We start from the raw sequence: 26,993 nt of genomic DNA, 5'->3' as shown, positions 1-26,993 counted from the left end.
TATGGATTTGAATTCTGAACATTTTTTATATTGGCTTTATCGGCTTATCAGTATTACTCATTTTATTCTGAAAATTATTATTTTATATCCGGGCGTCATAATTATTTATTACTAAGATTCGATTAGTAAATTACCATTTTACAAAACAATAGATTACAAACCTAGGAAGCATTCTTGAGATCAGTGACGTGACCAGCAACTTGTAATAGAAATTGTTACATGGGTAATAAAAAAAATATCAGGACTGTGATGGGTAGGCTGACGCCCATAATCGTCTAATAATAATGGATAAATAATGAATAGATATATTTTAGTTCAAAAGACAATACATTTAGATTGTTTTTTCATTAGGCGTTACACAGTTGCACATTAATATCTCGTTGCATTAGTTGTATTATGTCTTACTTTTATATATGTGAACAGTGCGATGAACAGACGTGTTGCGTGGTCAGCAGTTTTGAACTGTGGGAAGAAAAGAGTTCCATTAGGAACCGCGGAGGGGTATTTTCTTATGCAGCAGAATAGAGCTCCTTTGGGAAACGGTGGAGTGATATTTTTTATGCAGAAGATGTAAATGAAAAAAAAAGTACCCAACATTGCTGCTTGTTTACTATATGGAGGGTAGTAGAGGTAGCTCTGCCCTCCATAGTTTACGTACCGAGCATGCGCACTTTCTTATATTCAGGGTCCCATCAAACACGACTGCAATGTTGGGTTCTTTATTATTACACAGTATACTTACCTCGGATCTCTCTGTCACTCATTTCCACACGCGTTGAAATTTAAATCTTTAAAATTTGTCAAGCTCTATTAGGACCAAATTTTTTGCAGACAACCCTATATCAAACGTGTTCGTAATAAAACAGCGCTTGTGTTGATATAAGATTTTTTCTATTATCCTAACGAATGAAAGTAACTAGCATCGACATACCTGTTAATACCTGCCAACCCAGTAGTTTGTCCAGGTAAATAATAGACAACCCAACGTCTACACATTCTATATGTTTCATACTTTAAGCCAGGACAAAATTTTTTTCATTATCTTGATGTTGTAAAATTTTATAAAAAATCTTTTTTCAAAAAATCATTAAAAATATTCTGTCCAGGATTTTTTTAGTCAACCCCTTTTTAATATTTTTTTTAATATACTAAGTTTGTTATAAAATAAGTTTTATTCTATTATCAGCTCGGTGAACGTCGATTGTAGTTCGGATCTTAGACCAGTAAGATCGATAATCGCAGTAAGAACATTAAGGTGTAAGCTCACGTGTAACAAGGACACGTATCTAACATTTTGATAGATGAAAAATAGATAACAAGATCGTTCTTGTTTTCTATTTCGTGTTTGGAAATTAGTATTTAAACTAGCGATTTCAGCAAAAATGACTAAGAACTCGATTGAAGAGCATTCAAAAACAAGCAATAAAAAAATTGAGTTATTGGTTGGATGTGTGACAAAATTACTAGCATTTGAAAAAAAATGAAAATAATAACAAAATTTTTATTTGAAAAATTAATCATCAAAAAAATTCGGAAAAACTCATGGATACGTTTTTGATCGGGCGTAGTAACATAATTTGATGAAAATTTCAGCTGATTTGGAAGAGATCACCTTTATAAAAATTTAAAGTTACATAAATTTAATATTTATATTTATAATATGTATGTTAAATATATTTATGCACAATAAATGTCACATCCATATATCTAAATTTATCGTATTCATATTTCTATGCTGGACTCTTTTTTTTTTGTTTACCTATGAATTTTCCATATCATATTCAGAAAAGGTTCGATTTTGAATCGACGATTTGTTGTTGATTTTATTCGCCGGAATAACTTCTGCCCGGATCGCTGGGTCGAAAATATCATAACACTGAACAAGGATGACCATATACGTGATAGTCGACCGGACAATCTAAACAAAATGCATTTGAAATGTAGTGTTGTTTACACAAATAACTGCAAAAATTTTTTACCGATGTTACAAGAGAGCCATCGATTGTAAATAATCCATAAACAGAATTGGGTATCTTTCGATGCAGGACTTCGACTGAAAACTGCTCCAACTATAAAAATTAATATTATTTACAAGTATTACTTTACAATTTAGGGCCTTACAAAAAACTCATACTATAATATATATAGGGCTGGCCCAAAGGGTCAACCGATTTCTAAATTTTTTTTATCAGGTTATACTGTTGATACCTAAGGACCAAGTGCAATTTGCTTATGACACGGAAATTCCTGAGAATACTAAGAACACTAAACGCACCAATTACACTAAGCCAACCAATGACACTAAAGCATTCGTGCGCTAAAATAATAGACTATTAGAACCTCATTAGTGTTTTCCAATAGCGTTAATTAGTATTTTTCCGTAAAGGTCTGCACCTGAAAATTTTAATTTTTGTTTTTGTTTGCGGGAAGAGTGGCGCATGCGCTTAACGAAGCAAGAATTTAAAATTTTGATGCAGATATCGTGAAAATAGTGGATTACACACCAAGGAAGAAACGGAGGACATTCTAACTCTCGTGTGTAATTGTCTACTCAAGCCAAAGGCAAGTAGCATGAGGACGTTCTACTTTCCTCCCTTGGTGTGTAATATACTATACATATTTACTTCGGATTGTATTCCACCGTGTCTTGAAAATCTATCCATTATCTTGTAGATAATTTCCCCAGTTCTCCGCATCTATGAATCAAGAAAGATAATTTTGAAACACCAATCACATCGACAAATAAATAAATAGATAAAAATTACCTCTAACGTTAATTGATTCATATGATGTGTCAAAATCACAATGATGAATATTTCCTTAAGCACAGTAGCTGGATCCTTTATCAACAAAACAACATCAAATCTGATTTTAGCACCAAATAATCTTTGCATAAATTTAAATGAATAATATATTAATCTAACGCAAAATAATAAAACACCAATTAACATAGGCCGTGAGTAAAATTTCGCCAAACTTTTAAATATTTCACACAACTTTCGTTGCAATTCTCTTACTAAAATTATGGTCTTAAAAATCATGTCATCTTGCGTCGTATTTGTGATAAATATTATGTCACGATAGTTATTTTCCACATTGTATAACATGATTAATGATGAAAGTAACTCGTTCGTATAAGTTAGTCGTTTGTTTATGTAATTAATTAGTAGCGCATACTGGAATAACAGTACATTAATAATAAAACCCGAGAAAATGATTATCAATTTATTCATGTCTTTAAATTTGATATAAATAGTTACACCATAAATGAGCATCAATAATATTTGGGCAATGAATAATTTTATTTCATATTTCATATTCATTCGGTTGCAAGAAACCGATTGGTTGAATTGATCGATCAGTTTCGACTCTAGTTTTGAAAGTTTATTTATTATTTTTATTAGTTCTTGCTGTTTAAGACAGTAATACAATACTATAACTGGCGCAACAAATAAAACACTCATTATCACAAACTTTTCTAAGATATCATGTGCTTCCAATTTATGATAATTTCTTACAGAATGAATTAATAAGGAACTACTGAAAAGAGATATAATAATATTGTAAATGTTTCCTTTTAATGAATACACTAAGAAAACTGACGGCTGTTTTCCTCTGTCTGATTTTCGCGAAATAGCCACATTGAAAGGCGCAAGCCCGAATATTTTAAAAAATATAATTATACATCCGAGTACATTTAGTTTTGACAAGAAAAATTTACTCAGATTATCCATTTTTATTTTTACTGTGTCGAAATGAGTTTTCACTCTGAAATGTTGTCACGTTATGACATGACGGACTACTTTTCCAAGAGGTCTTTGATGGACATCGGATAGGGTGGAAAAATAATTTTGTTTGTTTATGCATTTAATATAATGGAATTATGTATGTGTTGCACTGCGTAGTAATAATTTTGAGTGGAAGTTCAAGAACCGATTGTAAAAGCTTCCAACTATGATGTTTGATTTACAGCCTAAAAAAGACACTTGTTTTAACCCTACAAGATGAAACATACATAGAAAAATGAGCAGTTAAAAAATCCAATTCATATCTGAGTACGTATTACAGTTAAGTATAGTAGTAAAGCGTTGCGACTCTGAAACTGTAAAAATTACATATTTATCCGGGCATTACAAATATTATAGTTTCAAACTCGATATTGTCCAGCTCTCAATAGTAAACAGATTTTTCAATTTTTAATGCTGTAACTAGTCCTGTAGCTACGACAGGATTATTCCTGTAGCTGTAACAGGACTGATTTTGTGAATTCTACAGGTTATTCCTGTTGCTGCAAAAGTTCTTTTTTTCCGTGTACAATACCCAATAGCCCAAGGTCTGTTTTGATCGTACGTTTTTCTGGAGTGAAATCGAGAAAAATTTACAACGAAAAAAAAATTTAGATTTCGACTCCAGATATATTGTATGAAAAGCGTAGAAACTTGAAATAATAATTTTTAAGCGCCTAAGGACTGTTTACCATTTTTTTTTTACTGATAAACTAGCAAGAAACTTGATAACATTAGTTATGACCTTGTTAACTTTGTAAAATGCTTTTATGTTTTTATCAATTGTTGTTAGCTCGTTACCGGGAAAAAATTATATTGCACGATATACTTTTTCCTTGGAATATATATACATTTTTTTTTGCTACTACCCAGGAAAAAATGTTTTTATAAAATTTTGCAGAATTTCATAAAATCATTTTTTTTCGGGATGTGTCACGCGTTCAATGATATAATTATATTTTAATTTCCAGTGAATCCCACCTAGAATTTTTAATTGGTATGAATTGATTTAAATCGGGAATAAAATAAATCATGTAATTTATCCTGAAAATATTTAAAGGAAGGTGGGACAAAATGGGCACCTTAAGATTAAGGGCTTATATGTTATATAAATGTCAGCTCATTTTGCCCCACTCTTCCCTTCTAGAGGGGGGAAAGGGCCACTTAGTTTAGTTTATTTTATTTATTGACGATCATGAAGCTGCTGCTCTTTGTCATCAAATATTAAAATACATATTATTTTGTTATTAATATTAGCGATAACAATTGCAATAGAATACAATATAATTATAATTTATAATCTAGACGCTTATTCACTCACTCTGATACATAAAATATTTTAATTTATTAAGGCTATACTGGTTATCTAGATCCATCAAATACAAATAACATTTCCCTCGCGGACCTGGAATCACTGTAAAATCACAGTGAAAACACAGTGAGATTATTGTAAAAACATTGTGAGACCATGATGAAATTACAGTGAAATCACCGTGATTTTGTGCTATTCCGTCACTGTACCCTGATAGCACGAGTTGATCGTGAAAAAGTTGGTCATTCATTAGTTTCCGACCAACTTGACGACAAGTTGTCAACAACTTTAGATTTTGCAACTTTTGGCTACAAGTTACCGCCAACTTTCTCAGAAAGTTGGCGCCAGTATGGAGCCGCAACTGGAATGCAAGATTTTGAGGAAATTGAAAGTAAACTTTCCGTCAACTTATGATCACCAACTTTTGCAAGCAACTTTTGCCACCAACATTCTCAGAAAGTTTTCGTTAACTTATTGAATTTCCAACTTTTGCCACCAACTTTCTCAGAAAATGTCTATCAACTATTGGAGGTACCAACTGTTGGTGGTCAACTTAGTGTCCAGTTGCGGCTGCAAGTTTCTCGTCAGTTTCTCGCCAACTTGGCTATCAGGGTAGTTTTATGATTATCTCACAGTGATTCGATAGTGGTTTCACAGTGATCTTATTATGTTATCACAGTCGATTCATAGTTACCTCACAGTGGTATTGCAGTGATTTTAGAATGGTACCACAGCCAATTTACAGTGAATCCACAGTGAATTTCCAGTAAACTTACAGTAAATTCACAGTGAATATACAGTAAATTTACAGCGAATATACAGTAAATTTACAGTGAATATATAGTGAATTCACAGTGAATTTCCTATGAACTTACAGTAAATTCACTGTAGAAAAAAAATACAAAAAAATTATCAAAACCTACCATCATTTTTTTTTTCAAATAAAAAAAAAAAAACAAAAATTTTCAATGACTACCATTTTTTATTTTTTTTGTCATTCTATAATATCAAACTTTGAAGCTTTTTGCAATTTTTTCCATTAAATTTATTTCTTAAAACACATCTTAAAAATTTTTAAGTGTTCAGAGAACTTTGAAATAAAAAAAAAAGAATACAAACAAAAATTAAAAATGGCCATCATGACACAAATATTCAGTTTATTTAAAGAAAGTACATAAAAAAGTTGAAGAATGTTTGAACAACTTTTTTTTTGCTATTCTAAAATCACCATAAAACTATAGGCAAATCATCATAAATTTTCTGTGGAATCATGGTGAAATCACCATTAATTTACTGTATAATCATGGGGAAATCACCATTAATTTACTGCGAAATCATGGTGAAATCGTCATTAATTTACTGTGAAATCATGATGAAATCACCATAAATTTACTGTAAACTCGCAGTAAAATCACGTTGAAATCACTGCTAAATCACAATGACAAAGTGGCACAAAATCACTGTGGATTCACTATGAAATCACCGTAAATACACCGTCAAATTACGGTGAAAGTGAATTCACTGTGATTTCACAGTGATTCCAAGTCCGCGAGGGTTACTTCGAAATTCATTTAAAGTTACTGATGTCGTAATTTCGATTGGAAGCAAGTTCCAAAAATTAAAAATGACTTCTGGTAAGTTGTTGTTCGAGCTAGAAGAAATAGATTCCGTCTTGTTGAAATTTCGATGAGATGCAACGTTGGGCCTAAGGACTAACTCGTGTCCAAAAAGACCTGGTTGCATAAGACATAACGTTTTATAAAATACGCATGAAATAAGCTGTAGCAAGCAACTATGGGGTGTTAGCCATCCCAATTGATGTCGATGTTGCGATATGTGCTCATCTCTCCTAATTCTTAATGCAAAGCGTACGCAGTTATTTAATGATACCAACAATGATCTCTCGAGATCCATTTTTAAGTTTGTGAGTGCACAGTTACAATAGTCATATACAGGCATTACTAATTCAATTCCCAGTCTACGTTTTAATGGTGTTTTTAGATTAGAATCATTTGAACGAATCCTATATGAAGCATAAACAGCACGTTTCTTAAGACTGATGATATATGATTTGTTGATTTTTGATAAAAACCAGTAAAAAGTTGTTTTTCTGCTTTTAAATTCCAGTAATTGTGTAAAATGTAATGTTCTGTTGTGTAAATTGCTCACAAAACAATTTAATTTGATCAATTTTATTTAATGTGCAGACATTTTTTTCCGCCGTTTTCAGGGGATATCCTATTTCGCTTACGAAAGTGAAAATTTTTTGTTTCAATGACAACTGAAATTTTTGTTTATTCATTTCGCTTATCATTAAAAATAAAAAGATTTAGCGTATTTGAATCCTTAAAACGTAGTATTTCCTCAAGTATCTCGCTTTACCCCTCCCTCCTTCCCCAACATAATTAAATATTTATAGATTTCATATCATTGAAGTCTAATCAGATCTAATTATATATAGGTTCATATATGATTATTTATAATTATATATAATCATATATACTCATACATGATCAGATAAAATCATTTTTTATTGGGATGTGGTTAAATCGTCCATACATACAATTTTCAAATAAATGAAAACGTCTTTTTTACCATACGGCATAGTGGTTATCCGTGGAAAATTTCTGTCCTTGAAATAATATTGTTTTCAGTAAGCATTTAAATGTAATTATTTGATATTTTTAATTACTTTAAATAGATACCATATACACGTCACCTGACAGTGTATAATACATAGATATCGCGAAAACGTTTAAAATAATTTTATGGTAACAAGCAGAAACAAAGTAAACAATAAATAACTAAGGCAGCAACAATTATTATTTTAAGTATAAAAGTGAGCAATTATTTACTGGCTACCATAACTTTTGCGTCAATTGTCTTTTCACAAGCTTTGTAAGTAAAAACACAAATAATAGTACATGTTGCTGTTATTATATGTATTATTGATGACATTAACAATTAAATATTTATTATAATTTTTTAGAATATTTTCACAGGAGCTGCAGTAAAGCAATAAAATTTCTTTGGAGATGTCTAAGTTTATTATTTTTTTAATCTGTATGGCTGCCTTGGTCGGTATTGGTCACTGTGAACCGAAACTTAATGGTTGTCCACGCTGTGGAAATGAGGGAGAGAGTGTATGTTAATTTATATTTAATATAAATATATATGCATGAATTTTATTGTAAATCTATACCTTTCTTTATTAATTTATAATTCTGGTTCCAAATTACTATATAAATATTAATTTTAAGTCCAAAATATCTGACTACCTAATATAATATTTAGTATCACTCTTTCACGTGAAATTATTCGGAAAAAATCCGGGCCTTCTCTAGACAATAATTCTTTTTATTCAATAATTAACTACACCAACAGTTTTATTTACATTTAATTTCAGTGTTTAATAGCTCAGTGCTGTGATGGTTTGGCTTGCGAGCGAAATTGGGAATCACAATTAAGATGCGCTGATCCATCGAAAAAATACACTTTCTCATGAGTCTAACCTGGTGATAGTTGATATTTCGCTGAGGCTAACTCGAAACTGTCAATATAAATCATGAATTTACGTTTAAATAAATAAAAATTATAAAGTTTATAATTCAGCAACTACGAAACACAATGCTGGAACGATTTGACAATTATTGTTTAAAAGTGAGTCTTCTATGTAATGAAAATTAATAAACTTTTCTTGAATTACAAACTTCATTATTTATTTACTCAATAAATGATACATTTAAAAAATTATTACTTGTCCCGGGTAGAAAAATTATATCTGTTTTAAAATAAATAATAAATTCAAATATTTATTCTTTAATTCAGGTTTGTAAATCATATTCATTTTATATAGGAATTTAATCTGTTCTTGCCCGTACTATTCTTTATCCAGGCGAAAATCAGACTTCTTTTCGTATAATATTTAGTCTGTTTTAAATCGGGTTTGGACTAAAAACAGACTTTTTAAGTAGATTTCTTTAGAAATCGGCCTATTGCAATAGGTCTCATGATCGAATTATCAAAGAATTTTGCCACCATATATTTTATTTTACCTAGTAGAGTCAAAAAATACCATCCACTTAAAAGTATATATATATATATATATATATTCGGAAGTTGTGGGTGTTTAAATTTTTTTCTGATTTTCATAAAAATGAATTTTTTGACTTTATCCTTAAATAACTTTTGAACCGAAAATGATAACTCAATTCTGTAAAAAGTATCTTAAAATTTGAAGGATTAGCTTTAATTTTCACTGTAATATTTGATTTTTCCAAACATCTTTTCTAACAATTTGTTGATATCGAATATTTCACAAAAAATAAAAAAAGTTTATTTTTGCAGCTTAGTCTTCCAATAACTTCTAAATAATAAGACATAACCCTTTTCCTTGAAATTCATGTTTAAGCATACAAAATAAGTAGTAATTACACTACTGTAGCTTTATTGTATTCGCATAAGAAATCTACCTTTCCATTCCGGATATGGCCGGATGGCTCTTTTTTACTATAATTATTGGCCTGTGTTCAATTGTTTTTAAGGACAAAAACAGACTTTATTTACTATAATTTTTAGTTTGTTTTTTAACGCTTTTAGATCAAAAACAGGAATTTTATACAAATATAAAAAATAATAATAATCTAGATTTATAAATTTATTTTAATTTTTTGGTATTTGAAACATGCTAATGCGCTTCTGTAATAAGATGTCACAAGAATTTTGATATTTTCTAATGCCAAAATTTTTTCACTTATATCCAGAAAATAAGAAAAATTTCTTGACATTTAAAAAGTTATTTTATCACTTTTTTCCAATGTTATAAATATGCAGTCAAGACAACTAAAAATAAAGTTGTCAAACTTTCATTAACTGCCGACATTTTTAAACAAAACTGTAGCTTAATATTTTTTTTTATAAATATTGCTCATAAATACAAATCTTATAAGTCTATGATATAATCCAGTTTTGTCTTTGCAAATTTTCAGAACTAATATTTTAAAAATTTAATAATTAATCTAATTTTGTCTGCCTGTAACGCAATTGTTTTTTAAAACAGTTGTTCAAAAACAGCTTAAAATTTTTGTAAAAGTTCAAAAACAAATCAAATAATCCAGTTAGACTAAAATCAGATCAGATTTTTGGACATGGGATAGGCTGTGAAGTATGTAAAATTTAATATTTTTATGAAATCGTTGTCGAATTTTTTTGTAAAATCATTTTTACAGTGTAAAATATATTTAAGAATACATGCAACAGTAAATTTCATTAAATCACTTTTATTTTATGCTTGAAAATTTACAATATTTTTATTCAAGATACAGCAGTTTATATGATAAGAAATTACAGTTTTTACATATTCGGAGAAAAATTTGTGTATACTGAATGGTAAAACATTTGTCTTGATGAGGTAATAATTTTTATTCATAAAGAATTTATTCTTATTCTGATAGAGATAGGGGTCAATTTTACCATTCATTTAAGGTTCCGGCATTTAAGGCTAAATCGATAGAAGTAATGATTAGTCCCAATTATAATAACGACGATGGTGGTCACTGGAACATTTTCGTTCGCCAAAAGTATTGTCCCGGCAAGTATAACCGAAGCAGCATGGGTTGTCTGTACACTTAAATGAATTAAAAATAAAGCATTTGGTTATATACTTAATATTTGTATTAAAAATATATATTAGGCCGGCCCAAAAAAACCAACAATTTTTTTTTTTTTCGAGTCTCTTATTTTTGGAAATTTGTTGGTTTACGATGTTTTAAGACGCCTCTTCAAAAATCAGCTCGATAAAAAATTTTCAAGAGGTCGCTCACGAATTTTGAAAATATCAAAAATGATTGAAATTCGGATTTTTTACTTCTAAATTTTTTTTTTTCTCATGGCAGCAATAGTTTGTGTTTATCAAATCATGTTTATGCTGAAAATTTTAGCCCAAAATCTAAATATTTAAACGGCGCTCAAAAATTTTGAATATTAACTGATGATATGTAACTAATACTTTGAATTAGTTTTTGCATTTTTGTATAACTCAATTATTGTCATTTCACTAAAATATAACTTTTGCATAACTAAAAATATACAGGACAGTCTTGAATAATAAAATTTGGTAAGTTTTGAATAAGCGAAAAAGACCTAAAAATTGAATTAAAAAGTAAAAAAGTATGTGAATAACTATATATCTATTTCTTAGGTTATATTTTTATTCATTGTGATGCAAATTGATGGTGAAAAAATCGCGAAGCTTTATTATTAATATTCGAGTGTCGCTCGAAAACGTCCAAAAGACAGCACTCGGAAACATTCAAAATTCTTGAGCGAAGTTTAAATATTTAAATTTTAGGCTTAAATTTTCAGCGGAGTCATAATTTCTCGAATATAAATTATTGCTGCCACGAGAAAGAAAAAAATTTGAAATAAAAATTTCAAACTTAGATCATTTTTTATATTTTCAAAATTCGTGAGCAACCTCTTGAAAATTTTTCATCGAGCTGATATTTGGAGTGGCTTCTTTAAACATCACGGAAAAAAAATTGTAGTAATGGCAACAACAACTAGAGTTCCATTTACCACAGGCTGTAGTATGACATGGGACAACTCCAAATTGTGGTTAGATTTATCACAATATTGTAGTTAAGCGTCAACTATCAAAAAAAGTAAGATATACCACAGCATGCGGTATTTGTAACTTCAATTGTAGTTCAATTTACTCGAATTGCGGTTACGTAAAAATAAACGGTATATAACCTAAAATTTTTATAAATTATTTTTAAAAATCACTTATTGAGTTATTTTTATATACTAAACATGGTAATTATTTACAAATAGGGTCCGCCCACGCTAGGCCATGTTAATTTTTTTTGATTAAATTGATCAATTTTTTTTTTTAATTGTTCATTGTTTTATGTACAAAAAAAAAAAATACATCAATATTATCAAAAGACATAAAATAGAAATTTCATCCTAAAACATGAAAACCAATTTTTTTTCCAACTTTTAAAGGCAAAAAAGTTATCGGAATCTTTATTTTTTCTCACGACTTTTTTTATCATAAATGCGCCGTAAGAAGAAGCAGAATATAAAAAAAAATTTTAATTGTTAATTTTTGGGTTTTAAAAAAGGTAGATGATTATTTATGAGACGCTTTAATAATTGAATATACACAACAGATTAACCTCAAAATGGCGGAATAGCGAGAAGTACTCCTTCTGTAGTGCTCTCAACTCCCGCCTGGAGTATTTATTACTGCAGTGTGCAGTAGAATTAACCGCAATATAGGAGTAAATTCAACTTATTAACTCAGTAAAATTTGTCGCATATTTAGTAACTTTTATAATTGATGTGGTATTTTTAACTACAAACACATTTACTGCAACCTTGTAGTAAATGATACTACATATTATTTTCCGTGATCGTAAACCAACAAATTTTCATAAGAGACTCGAAAAAAAAACGTCTATTTTTTTGGGCCACCGTAATATATATATTATTACAGAAGAATCAGACCAACAGGATACTCAAAATTTTATATAAAAAAAAATGACCCTTAAAAATTCATTCCAAAATGACTTTTGTAACTATAATTGAACATTATTTTGAATTTGTTTTTCACCTTCTCCATGGAGTGCCTAAGTTTGAACAGGGTAGAAGTACCATTTGCAGCCACTGCTTCACTTTTCGAAATTTGATACCATATTATAATTAATGAAAATGTTAAAAAAAAAAATTCCACTGTAATAGTGTGATAAAAAAAACTGTATTTCTACCCTATCATTCAAAAAAAAAAAAAACAACGCATTTGAGTCTTTAAAAATGGAATGTTTTTTTGAGTAACCCGTTATGCCTTCCAACCCCTATTTAATTAAATGTGTGAGCTTACAAACTCAGCATGGCCTACACAACCTGGGCACCCTTGGAGTTGTTCACAATCCCCAATAGCAGACAATGCAGTCATACATATTAAAAAAAAAATGAACTTGGACATTTTTTAATAAAATTTAATTTACTTATCGCAGTTACTGTGAAAATCAATAGAAAAATTATAATAATTATTTAGTTGTTAATCAAAAAACTGTATAAATATATATTTTTTAAAACTAAATATTATCTATTCATTTATTATCATGTGTTTTTACTTACGATACTCGTTAGAGGACAATCGACGCAAAAGTAGTGATAGCCAGTAAATAATTATCCGTTTTTATACTGAAATTTGTAACTGCATTTAAAATGCGAACTTCATGGATATACATTGTCACGTGTCGACCTTGCAGTAATTCATGACAGTAATTAAAAATATCAAATAATTTTCTTTAAATGCTTACTGCCAACAATATTATCAGTTTTTAACAAACAAGAAAACTAATTTTTTTTTAAACTATTTGGAATTGAAGAATAAATTCGCTTTTTAGTTAATAAGGGAAGTGGAACTTCATCAAAAGTTATTTAGGGACAGGGGGCAGGCAAAACGAGGTGGAAATTTTTTTTAACTGTAAATGTTCAACCACCTGTATCTCATGAAAAATACACTTCAGCAAAGTATGAGGAACAATTTCGTAGAGGAGAAATTTTTTTACAAGACTGGTAAGGAAGAATGGGGTCAATTGAACCAAAAATAATTCAAGTGTTACGTTCTGGCTCTAATTAAATTTAAATAAAAATTTTAGAAAATTTTTTTTTTGAAATCTCGAATTATTTATTCGCCACGGTAGGCGAATAAACGGTTCAACACTTCTTAAAATCATAAATAGATAATAAATTAATAAATCGCTACTTTATTGGCGATATTATTTTATTAATCGCCAACAATGTAACAGAAATCTCTTGCGATAAGAGAATTTAGTCGAAGAGCAGCAGGATCAGCCAGTTGATCGCGGGATCTCAAAGAGCACGAAACTCTGTACACTTAACTGACTGATTCGCCTGTCTGCATCGGTTTAAAGGAATAAAACCTAACTTAAACCTTTACACGAATCTATGTCTGAGAACCTTATGAGGGGCGAGCGCTTACTAGCTGTTCAACCCTTCCTTTGCTCAGAGCGCTAATCAGCAGTTCGGGCTCCTTCACCTCCTATCATAACAACCTTTATGCCTCGAGGCCGACGAAGCAGGAGATCAGGACGTGCCGTACAGCTCGGTCGCGTACTTCAAGGCGTTATCGTGGACCTTACACAAGGTCGACCGAGAATAAGATCTGGGGAAGTCCTTATTGAGCCGGTAACGTTAGTAATACCGTGAGTGCTTGCCTACGATTCGATTGAGATACCAAAATCCGGTGTTGCTGAGCCGTCGAGCTCATGTGTTGTTGAGCCATCAGGTTCGAATGATCTGATCAACCTGTTACAATCACTTGTCCTCACGGAGGAGTCGAATCTCCAGAGCTCAGTCTGTTCAACCTCAGGTGAGGCCCCAGGGGAAAACCCGGCCTTCTGAGCGGTATCAGCGACAGTTGGCAGTTAGTTTCCGTGGACGTTCCATCCGCACATCCACCCAGTGGAAGTATCGCATTTCACAACCCTCGTTACGGGTATTATTCCGAGGCCTATTTCCAGGCCACCGGTAGGGACGCGTACGCACCGGCGGAGGAGAAGAAACTACGCTAGAGAGGGGTTATTTGGACCGACTTATGGGGCCCATAATCTCCACCATGGTAAGTCGTTAAACTTTTTGAATAAAATAAAAGAAGGTCAACAGCTGACGCACCTGGGGTCTATTGACACCCTAACGACGTCAACCTGGTCAATTTAAAATTCTTCTGTCTAATTAATGGATAAGCCAGAATGTAACATAACATTTTTTTTATATGAATAAAAGCAATAAGATAACTTTTTTTTTTTTTGGAAATTATAATTTATTATAAACTATCATTTCTCATAAGCACATAACTTAACAAATTATGAAAATTTTCAATAAACACGAAATTGTACAACTGCATCAAATGGTTCAGTCATCCCCTGGGCGGGGGCAATTAAATCACTAGTCGGGGACGATTGAACCAAAAGTATTAGAACCACAAACGAATGACTTTACTAAATAATTTATCATTCATTACAGCTTAAAACTAAAATTACAATGCTTCTGAATATTTATTTATTATTGTATATAATACTATATATTATAACAATCATTTTTAAAACTTTTGTCAATATAATTATTTTTTTTCTTGGTTAGTTTAGCTTATTTTCACATTCTATCAAGATGCGCGCGCATGTCTGATACTCACAGTGTGGTTCGTGTAGTTCAACCGTCCCCGAGAGTACTGGTCCAATTGACCCCATATGATTTTATTGAAACAATTTGAAGATTACATTTGAAAATTAAAAAATTACTAAACAATTTGTCAAGAACTGAAAAAAGAGTTCAGATGCCTAAAAACACTAAAACCTGAATTTTTTAAAATCAAATCGTCATATTCGTTTCAAATTTTTGTCAGACTAAGATTTAGTATATTAAAATATAATTTCAAGAGGACGAATTATTTTTCTATTTTTTTTTTATTTTCTAAGCTTACTGGTTCAATTGACCTCATTCTCCCCTACATGAAATTTGGGTAAACTTCTAAAAAATTTAAAAAAATTTTATAGTATTTTTTATTTGAGTTTTGCATTTTCTTTTTTTTTTCCCATAAAATTTAATCAGGCTTAGTCTTTTGAGGGTGTTTATTCTGAGCATGTGTTATATAACTTAAATTTTATTGACCTTATGATTCAGACCAACTACTTGACCCGCATGGAAAAGCTATATATTGTTAAAAGTATATAAAAAAATATATGGTGAATATGTGATAAATATTTACCGGCAAAAATATCTATATTGAAAAATATATGTTTTTTACATATATTGGATTATATATTTATAATATATAGTTACCCATATGTAATGATGTATATTTTTCTATATATATTATCTCATATAATGCTCAATATATTCTTGCCATATATGGATTAGTATACATATAATTTATAAGTATAATAAAATAAACTTTATGTATACTTCCATACATTTTGACCCATATAATTAGTGGTATGTGGTCTCTATATAATTGATTATATATGAAAGAATTTATATGTTTAAATAAATGGTTCACAGTATATTAGAATTATATTTTTCCAATATATATGAACTTATATTTTTCGCAATATATTGAAAATTTTATTTTTTCAATATACTTTTTCAATTTCTACACAATTCCACAAAAAAAAATCAAGTTTGTTATTTTTTTTTCTTTTCATTGATCTTGCATTTACTAAATAACTAACACAATAATCTAAGAAAAGTAATAAAAGTGCCATGTATTTTACAATATATTGGAAAACATATATATAAAATACTATATATTAATTAATGGACTACTTTCGATATAATATATCAATATAAAAAAATATATTAAAATATATATTCAAAACATACATAAAACGTCACATATTGATAAATATATTGGTGATATATTCTAGCAATTTATTCAATATATTATTATATAATAATACGGCAAAAATATTAATATTATTATATATATTGTACAATGCATCACATTATAATATTCATATATTTTATCATACTTTTTTTCACATAAAGCTTTTCCATGCGGGTAATTATTTGATTAAGAAATTGTGTATTAATATGAAGATAAAAATAAATTCGAAAGAATAAGAAAAACATGTGAAGTTACTTAGACTAAATAATTAAGTAGCTCGAAGTAGAATGATTGAGTTTTTGTACATTTCCATCGGAAGTGCACATAGTTATTTAAATAGAAAATTATTTCTTTATTTTTACGATTATCGTTTGCTAGAACTTTTGAATTTATTAAGTTGCATCAAGGTTATAATGGCACTGAATAAGGATGACCAAATACGTAATCGTTGATCAAACAATCTAAATGAAACACATTTAAATTTGCATTATAAAAGTTCACATGGAATCAACAATGTAGAATTTTTTTACCGATGTAACAAGAGAGCCATCGATCGTAAACAGACCACAAACAGAACTTGGTATCCTTCTATGCAGTACTTCGATTGAAAACTGTTCCAACTGTAAAAATAGAAATAAAATGTATGTATAGATGAGAAACACAAAACCGGAAAAAATTACAGTTTCAAACAAAAATTTCAGGGCACTTATCCACATGCTCACATGAACAATGATATCTACTACTTGTTTCACTGTAACGTTAAATACAAATACTCTCAATATTGCACATAAACAGAACTTTGATCGTGCAGCACATAAAATTCGTATTTACTGATGCTGTGGTCATTTACTGTAAGATATCGACTGCATTGTGCCGTAAAATACCAATTTTTTGTTCTAAATTGGGTATTTTAAGGTAACATTCTCGAATTTTATTGCAAAATACGACATTGAGGTATATTACCGACATTCACAGTAAAATAACAAAATATACTATGGGTGTCATAAGTTACTTTAATCTACTATTACATACTCATAATTACCGCATTCTGTGGTTTATTGCTACAATCTTCTGTTATTGCATTTATTGCAATCTATGACGAATTACCATAAAAAGCGGTAAATTACCACTATTTACGACACATTACCACAATTTACGACAAACTACCCCAATCTACGGTTAATTACCACAATTTACGGTAAATTACCACATTCTGCGGTAAATTACCACTATCTGCGGTAAACTACTACTTTCTGCGGTAAATTACTGCAGTTTAGATCTGTCTGGATAGTTTGGTGTGTTAAATTTAACTTTAGTAATTTTTTAAGTATGAAACTGTAATTATTACAGAACACTGAAATTTAAATTCTATTCAAAGCGTTGCATTACTATATAAAACTGTGATGTTTCGGCTTTTTTTGTGCATGTGCTTCAGTTCTCTCTTATAATTTCATTGAAAAATAATTTTTATTTACTTCAGATTGTATTCCACCATGTCTTGAATAATTATCTTTAATTCTGTAGATAATATCTCCGGTTCTCCGCATCTATAAACTCGTAAGGTAAATTTTTTGAAACACAGCTATACGATATTAAATAAAATAAATAATACCAACCTCTACTGTTATTTGAGCCATTTGATTTGCAAATATTATAATGAGAAATATTTCTTTGGCCAACGTAGCAGGCTCCTTTATAAACGTCACTGAATTAAATTCAGAGAGCAAAGAAAGAAAAATCTTTATGAATGAGTATGAATACAGTAATAATCTTACACAGAAAACAACATAACCGCGAATAAAATTGGACATGAATAAAATTTCAATGATTTTTTCATTATATCGTACAGTGACCGCTGTATTTCCCGAATCAAAATGAAGCTTTTTAGGATCATTTCATCCTGCGATGAATTTGAGACGAATATCAATCGATAATTATTATTAAATCGGCCTATTGCAATGGGTCTCATGATCGAATTATCAAAGAATTTTGCCACCATATATCTTATTTTACCTAGTAGAGTCAAAAAATACCATTTACTCACAAATTTATATATATATATATATATATATATATATATATATATATATATATATATATATATATATATACAATATAACGCGTCTTGTTATCACGATAGCGCCCGCAATTCTTAACGGATATTAATGAAATTTTCTTCACTTATTTATTGGACGATTACCTTGATCAAGTTCGAAGATGAGCCCAATTGGTCGATTAATTCGGAAGTTGTGGGTGTTTAAATTTTTTTGTGATTTTCATAAAAATGAATTTTTTGGCTTTATGCTTAAATAACTTTTGAACCGAAAATGATAACTCAATTCTGTAAAAAGTATCTTAAAATTTGAACGATTAACTTTAATTTTCACTGTAATATTTGATTTTTTGAAACATCTTTTCTAACAATTTGATGATATCGAAAATTTCACAAAAAATAAAAAAAGTTTATTTTTGCAGCTTAGTCTTCCAATAACTTCTAAATAATAAGGCATAACCCTTTTTCTTGAAATTCATGTTTAAGCTTACAAAATAAGTAGTAATTACACTACTGTAGCTTTATTGTATTTGTATAAGAAATCTACTTTTCCATTCCGGGTAAGGCCGGATGGCTCTTTTTTATTATAATTATTGGTCTGTGTTCAATTGTTTTTAAAGACAAAAACAGACTTTATTTACTATATGACAGAGAGATTATTCTTGCCAAGTCTGGTCGCACCTAGTATTATAGTCGAATAATAGGGCGCCACTGGAAGATGGACTCGGCCTTCCAGAACCGAATGTTGTAGGATTTTATTTTAATTAAATTAGATTAATTATTTACTCAGGGTCGTTTGTAATATTTTGTGAGTGAGAAGAGGAATTGTAGAATAGGCTGAAATAATGCTACTCCAAATTTTAATTAATTTAAGCACCTTGCTTTATTTTATTAACCTTGTGACAATAATTATTTCTTATGACAAACTAATATACTTACGACAAACTAATGCGTTCCCTGGACATTACTTATGACAAACTAATTTTCCTTATGACAAACTAATCATTATCTCGTCTCCCGGACGGTAACTTATGACAAACTAAATTTTCGTCCCCTGGACGTTTTTCCTTATGACAACCTACTATGCGTCCCCTGGACGTTTTCCACACCCACACACCCACGTTAAAATATCTCGTCCCCTGGACATTAACCTTAATTTAATAACTCTTCCCCTGGACAGTAAACCTTAATATTAAGTTAAAAACTATCCCCCAGATGTATAATTATTTAAAAGAAATATGTCCACCGGACTTATCACAGACACAGTTAACTTTACTTAAGTATTACTGACTTTACTTTGAACTCTATTTTATTTCATGACCTCATTTTCTTTTACTCAATTACTAGACTCTTGATTTTCAATATGACAATTTTACTAATAAAATTTCCACATAAAATTTTCACAATTATTTAATTCTTATTTATTTTCATTAATTAATTAATTTTTGTTTTAATTTAATTATTAATTTATTAATTTTCACTGACAAATTTCCCATTAACATTTGCTTCCAAAATCTATATAGTTAGTTTACTCAATTTTTCTGATAAATATTCTTACTACGTATTTCAATATTCAACTCAATTTACTGACAAAATAATCCGTTCTTAATTTTTACTCGACATAATTTTACCGTAAATTTTCTAGCGTCTTAAAATTCTGATTTTCCGATTTTATTATTTTAATTAGAATTATTTTAACATTATTTTAAAATATTTTATAACTAAATTTACGACTAGAATTACGTTAAAATTGACTAGAACATTTAGTCGGTGAATTAGTGTCGCAAGACCTGGAATTAAGATTTTACAACGCGGACAACTTTTGTCTAGAGCGGCCGACAGGCCTGAAATACTTTTATTAAAAATATTCAATTTGAAGTTTAACTTATTTATTGAACGATTCACGCGGAAATTTATTTTATTCCAGCCGAGAGGCCTCGAATAGAATAAATTTAGAGTTCAGACATAATGGCGAGTACCCGGCAAAGAATTTACGGAAGTTTCGAGAACACGAGACGCGAGGTTAAACTAGCTGACGGGCCTTGTGCTACGAATCTATTTCACGTAATCAGCAGAAAGATATTAAGTAATTTATTTATAATTAATTCGGCCCTCTAATAATTAAATTAGAGGCCTTAATTAATTACAAATTTTTCCTTGAGGAAGGTTGCAGCAGTTGCCTCCAGAAAACTTTACTGATGTCTAGCTATCTCTCCTGGTTACAACAATTGTTCCAATCTCGTTCTCTCTCTCTCGTGAAGTTGTTTTATTGGAATCTGTCAAAGAACAGTACGCATTAATAGTTTATAGTTAATTATCAGTTACGGTAATTATCGGCCTAAAAGCCTAATAATTAATTAACAGGTTAAATATTAATTAATAAATCGCCTCGTTCCACGTGAAGCGTAAGCGGACATCTATATTTACCTTGGTGATATTTATTTTTCGTCCGGTGATTCTCGTCGTCTGGACAACTCTGTCTATTTTTCGTTCCGCAGTCCATTATATCGTTTCACTTCTCCGGAAACCTATTCCCAGTTTCTTAGACTAAGGAAATGACGAACGAACGGGCCTTAGTGATCCATGCGACACCCGGTGACTAGTCGCATTACTACTCGTAACTTACGAGGTCGTTGGCCGGTGTTTTTTAAAACAGTTGATCAAAAACAGCTTAAAATTTTTGTAAAAGTTCAAAAACAGATCAAATAATCCAATTAGACTAAAATCAGATCAAATTTTCGGACATGGGATAGGCTGTGAAGTATGTAAAATTTAACATATTTTATGAAATCATTGTCGAATTTTTTCGTAAAATCATTTTTACAGTGTAAAATATATTCAAGAATACATGCAATAGTAAATTTCATTAAATGACTTTTATTTTTTGCTCGAAAATTTACAATATTTTTATCGAAGACACAGCAGTTTATATGATAAGAGATTACAGTTTTTACATATTCGAAGAAGAATTTCTGTATCCTGAATGATATAACATTTGTCTTGGTAAGGTAATAATTTTTATTCATAAAAAATTTATTCTTATTCTGATAGAGAAAAAGGACAATTTTACTATTCATTTAAGGTTAAATCAATAGAAGTAATGATTAGTCCCATTTATAATAACGACGATGGTGGTCACTGGAACATTTTCGTTCGCCAAAAGCATTGTCGCGGCAAGTATAATCAAGGCAGCATGGCCTGTCTATACACTTAAATGAATTTAAAATAAAGCATTTGGTTATATACTTAAAGTTTGTATTAAAAAAAATGTATACATATATGTATATATATATATATATATATATATATATATATATATATATATTAGGCCGGCCCAAAAAAACCAGCAATTTTTTTGTTTTTTAGAGTCTCTTATAAAAATTTGTTGATTTACGATGTTTTGAGGTCTCTCCAAAAATCAGCTCGATGAAAAATTTTCAAGAGGTCGCTCACGAATTTTGAAAATATCAAAAATGATTGAAATTCGGATTTTTTACTTCTAAATCTTTTCTTTCTCATGGCAGCAATAGTTTGTGTTTATCAAATCATGTTTATGCTGAAAATTTCAGGCCAAAATCTAAATATTTAAACGGCGCTCAAGAATTTTGAATACTAACTGATGATATGTAACTAATACTTTGAATTAGTTTTTGCATTTTTGTATAACTCAATTATTGTCATTTCACTAAAATATAACTTTTGCATAACCAAAAATATACAGGACAGTCTTAAACAATAAAATTTCGTAAGTTTTGAATAAGCGAAAAAACCTAAAAATTGAATTAAAAAGTAAAAAAGTATGTGAATAACTATATTTCTATTTCTTGGGTTATATTTTTATTCAATGTGATGCTAATTGATGGTGAAAAAATCGCGAAGCTTTTTTATTAATATTCGAGTGCCGCTCGAAAACGTCCAAAAGACAGCACTCGGAAACATTCAAAATTCTTGAGCGAAGTTTAAATATTTAAATTTTAGGTTTAAATTTTCAGCATAGTTATGATTTCTCAAATATAAATTATTGCTGCCACGAGAAAGAAAAAAATTTGAAATAAAAAATTCAAACTTCGATCATTTTTTATATTTTCAAAATTCGTGAGCGACCTCTTGAAAATTTTTCATCGAGCTGATTTTCGGAGAGACTTCTCAAAACATTGTAAATCAACAAATTTTTATAAGAGACTCAAAAAAAAATCGTCCATTGTTTTGGGCGACCCTAATATATATATTATTTAAAGAAGAATCAGACCAACAGGATACTCAAAATTTTATATAAAAAAAATGACCCTCGAAAACTCATTCCAAAATGACTTTTGTAACTATAATTGAACATTATTTTGAATTTGTTTTTCACCTTCTCTACGGAGTGTCTAAATTGTTCGTAAAAAATGGAAATTTGTTTTTTAACGATAACTTCAATTTTTTTCTCTTTACTTCGAACAGAGTAGAAGTACTATTTGCAGTCACTGCTCTACCTTTGGAAATTTTATACTATATTTTAATTAATGAAAACGTTGGAAAAAAAAATTCCACTGTAATAGTGTGATAAAAAAACTGTATTTCTACCCTATCATTCAAAAAAAAAAAAAAGACAACGCATTTGAGTCTCTGAAAATGGAATGTTTTTTTGAGTAACCCATTGGGCCTTCCAACCCCTATTTAATTGAATGTGTGAGCTTACAGACTCAGCATGGCCTACACAATCTGGGCACCCTTGGAGATCTTCACAATTTCCAATAGCAGACAATGCAGTCATACATATTAAAAAAAAAATGAACTTGGACATTTTTTAATAAGATTTAATTTACTTATCGCAGTTACTGTGAAAATTAATAGAAAAATTCTAATAAATATTTAGTTGTTAAACAAAAAACTGTATAAATATATATTTTTTAAAACTAAATATTATCTATTCATTTATTATCATGTGTTTTTACTTACGATACTCGTTAGAGGACAATCGACGCAAAAGTAGTGATAGCCAGTAAATAATTATCCGTTTTTATACTGAAATTTGTAACTGCATTTAAAATGCGAACTTCATGGACATACATTGTCACATGTCGACCTTGCAGTAATTTATGACAGTAATTAAAAATATCAAATAATTTTATTTAAATGCTTAATGTCAACAATATTATCAGTTTTTAACAAATAAGAAAACTAATTTTTATTTAAACTATTTGGAATTGAAGAATAAATTCGCTTTTTAGTTAATAAGGGAAGTGAAACTTTATCAAAAGATGTTTAAGGACAGGGGGCAGGCAAAATGAGGTGGAAATTTTTTTTTAACTGTAGATGTTCAACCACTTGTATCTCATGGAAAATACACTTCAGCAAAGTATGAGGAACAATTTCGTAGAGGAGAAAATTTTTTACAAGATTGGTAGGGGAGAGTGGGGTCAATCGAACCAAAAATAATTAAAAATTGTTTTTTTTATATGAATAAAAGCAAAATGATAACTTTTCTCAATGACAAACCAAATAAGAAATGTTATTGCTGCGGTAAAGAGAATCATACAATAAAAGATTGTAGATATAAAAAATATAGGTGTAATGAATGTCGGCTGTGTGTAAAACTAGAAAAGACTCGAATAATTATAATGGAAATAAAACGAATTCAGGGAACAAGAATTTTAGAGATAACTCAAATTTTTCTAAGAAAGCTAAAATGAATTATAATTATATTGTTGACAAAAAGATTGACGATACTGATGACGACTTGACGAAAATGTTTTATTTTTATGTGGATGAGAATGATAGCAGAGTGGAAAGAGGTATTAAAATAATTGACGAAAACTTTCATGTTGAAAATAACGGATTATTGAAGGATAATTTGATAAAAGAAGATAATGACAAGTCAATGAATGGAATTAACATTATTAATGGTAAAATTTATAATGTGAACCCATTAACAGTAAATTTAATTGTTGAAGGTAGATTATTAGAATTTGAAATTGATATTGGAGCATCAATATCAGCGATCTCGATAGAAATTTGGAAGCAGAGTCAATTGAAGAATCTCCCATTGCAGAGGACTGATAGGAAGTTTAAGGCTTATCAAGGCGCTATCATGATACCTGTTGGGCTCATAGAGGTTAGTGTATCTTATGGCGGAATAAATAAAAAGAAAGAATTATTTGTATTTACAGGAAGTAGTAAACCGATAGTGGGACGCGAGTGGATTCAAGAATTTGGTCTAATTAAAATTAATAAACGCAAGGACTTTGAGAAAATAAACTGTATTGATGATTGGGAAAATTCTATCAGTGAATTAATTAAAGAGTTTGAAGACGTATTTTCAGGGAAGCTGGGCACATATAAGAGGAAAAAGATAAATTTAAAATTAAAACCAGGAGTAAAGCCAATTTTTCATAGAACCAGATCGGTAGTCTATGCTCTAAAAGAAAAAATAGAAGCTGAAATCGATAGATTGGTAAAGGAAAAAATATTAACACCTATTAAGAATAGTGAATGGGGTACGCCTATTGTTACTGTATTTAAGAAGAGTGGTCAATTACGGATTTGCGGAGATTACAAAGTAACACTGAATCCACATTTAGAAAAGTATCAACATCCTATACCTAGAGTCCAGGATTTATTGGCGGAAATTAAAGATGCAAACCCGATGAAAAAAGTTTTTGTCTAATTATATATAATCATATATGAAATTATATATAATCATGCATGATTATATATAATTATATATGACCCCATACATAATTAGTTCTGATCATACCTGGCTGTTATTAGCCCATATATAAGTCTATATATGATCAGATCTAATTATATATAAGTCTATATATAATTAGATCTGATCAGATCTGATTATATATGAGTCTATATATAATTAGATATGTTCATACTTGGCTGGTATAACTTCATATATAACCATATAAAAGTCTATATATGATCAGATCTAATTATATATGACTCTATATATAATTAGACATGATAATACTTGGCTGTCAACTCCATTTACTACCATATATAAGTCTATATATGATCAGATCTAAGTATATATAAGTCTATACATAATTAGATCTGTTTAGACATGACTGATACAAATCCATATACAATTAGATCTGATCAGACATGGCTGCTATAAATTCATGTATGCTCGTGCATAAGTTTATATATAATTGGATCTGATCAGACATGACTCATATAAAGTTATATGTAGTTATATATATATATATATATTACATAATATGACAATTTTTTAATATAAATGTTATTAAATTTTTATTTTGTCAACTATCAAATAAACTTAAATTCCCAATACTTAAAAAATGTTCAAAGGTTTCGGCAGCAATTTAAAAGTATTCATCGATATCGATTTATATACGAATATTTATAAGTTTATAGATAAATAGATTTGATTATATGTATCTATTGAATTCTATTGTAATTTATGTACAAAATCAAATTCATTATTAGGTGCATTATTTACGTATGATGTATCGACTTGATTATTTGAGTTAAGTAATGCCATAAACTTTTCTTGATTGTAAGTTCATAACAGACTAGAGGATCAGAGTACAATCCAGCGATCACTAAAGTTAAGCAGCATCGGCGTAGGTCATTGATTGGATGGGTGACCTCGTAGTAAAGTGGTGGTCAACGAATAGTAATTTTTTTTTTTTATTTAAATTTAATCGATATTTATATTGATGAAATCAATAAATCCTAATTAAATTACTTAATTAATAATTTAAAGGTATTCTAAATGAGATTCTAAAAATGACTATATTCATTTATGCATGATCATGCATAAACAGATCTGATTATATATAATTAGACCTGGCCAATTTTTGGATCCAATCATATATAGACGATTATGCATAATTATATATGATTAGACAAAAACTTTTTTCATCGGGAAGATGTTTTCAAAAATTGATATGATGAATGCATATTTACAATTTGAATTAGATGAAAAATCTAAGAAGATCGTGACATTATCGACTCATAAAGGGTTATTTAAGTGTAAGCGATTGTTTCAAGGTGTGGCACCGGGTCCTGGAATATTTCAACAGGAGATGGAATCAACCTTATCGGACATCGAAGGAGTCTTAGTTTTTTACGATGACGTTTTAGTCTACGGTAAAAACCGAGAAGATCATAGTAAACGTTTGAAACAGGTTTTAAAAAGTTTTAGAGAGTGCTGGTTAACCGTAAGTCGTAAAAATTGAGAAATGTGAGTTGTTTAAAAACAACGTAATATTTTTGGGGTATGTTTTAAGTCAAGATGGTATTAAAGTGTTGGTATTATAAAAATATAATATATGGTTATGTTAATGTGTAAATGAGGACAGGAAAGGCAACATCAACAAAAAAAATCTGGGCGTCGGTTGACCCTGCGGGCTAGCCCCAAAACTTCCCGCTGTTTTCGACCTCAAAGAGCTCGAAAACATTAGTGTA

General features: G+C 29.6%; 3 long non-coding RNA genes across 3 annotated transcripts; 1 reads left to right on the top strand and 2 right to left on the bottom strand.

Annotated features, from left to right (window-relative positions):
* The first annotated feature begins 7,940 nt into the window (after window positions 1–7,940).
* LOC103568648 (uncharacterized) lies at window positions 7,941–8,787 on the top strand. Its single transcript, XR_008403880.1, has 3 exons — window positions 7,941–7,995; window positions 8,087–8,240; window positions 8,504–8,787. It is a non-coding gene; the product is annotated as an uncharacterized LOC103568648 (long non-coding RNA).
* A 1,582-nt stretch (window positions 8,788–10,369) lies between these two features.
* On the bottom strand, window positions 10,370–13,267 carry LOC103568647 (uncharacterized). The gene is made up of 3 exons (XR_548875.2): window positions 13,243–13,267; window positions 12,983–13,121; window positions 10,370–10,723 (listed from the first exon to the last, which is right to left on the bottom strand). It is a non-coding gene; the product is annotated as an uncharacterized LOC103568647 (long non-coding RNA).
* Window positions 13,268–21,526: 8,259 nt separating this feature from the next.
* LOC128667995 (uncharacterized) lies at window positions 21,527–23,564 on the bottom strand. Its single transcript, XR_008403883.1, has 3 exons — window positions 23,511–23,564; window positions 23,251–23,389; window positions 21,527–21,778 (listed from the first exon to the last, which is right to left on the bottom strand). It is a non-coding gene; the product is annotated as an uncharacterized LOC128667995 (long non-coding RNA).
* Window positions 23,565–26,993: the final 3,429 nt, after the last annotated feature.

Source organism: Microplitis demolitor, chromosome 6 (assembly GCF_026212275.2).
Source record: "Microplitis demolitor isolate Queensland-Clemson2020A chromosome 6, iyMicDemo2.1a, whole genome shotgun sequence".
Taxonomy (NCBI): domain Eukaryota; kingdom Metazoa; phylum Arthropoda; class Insecta; order Hymenoptera; family Braconidae; genus Microplitis; species Microplitis demolitor.
This window is presented reverse-complemented; position numbering and strand designations above follow the sequence as displayed.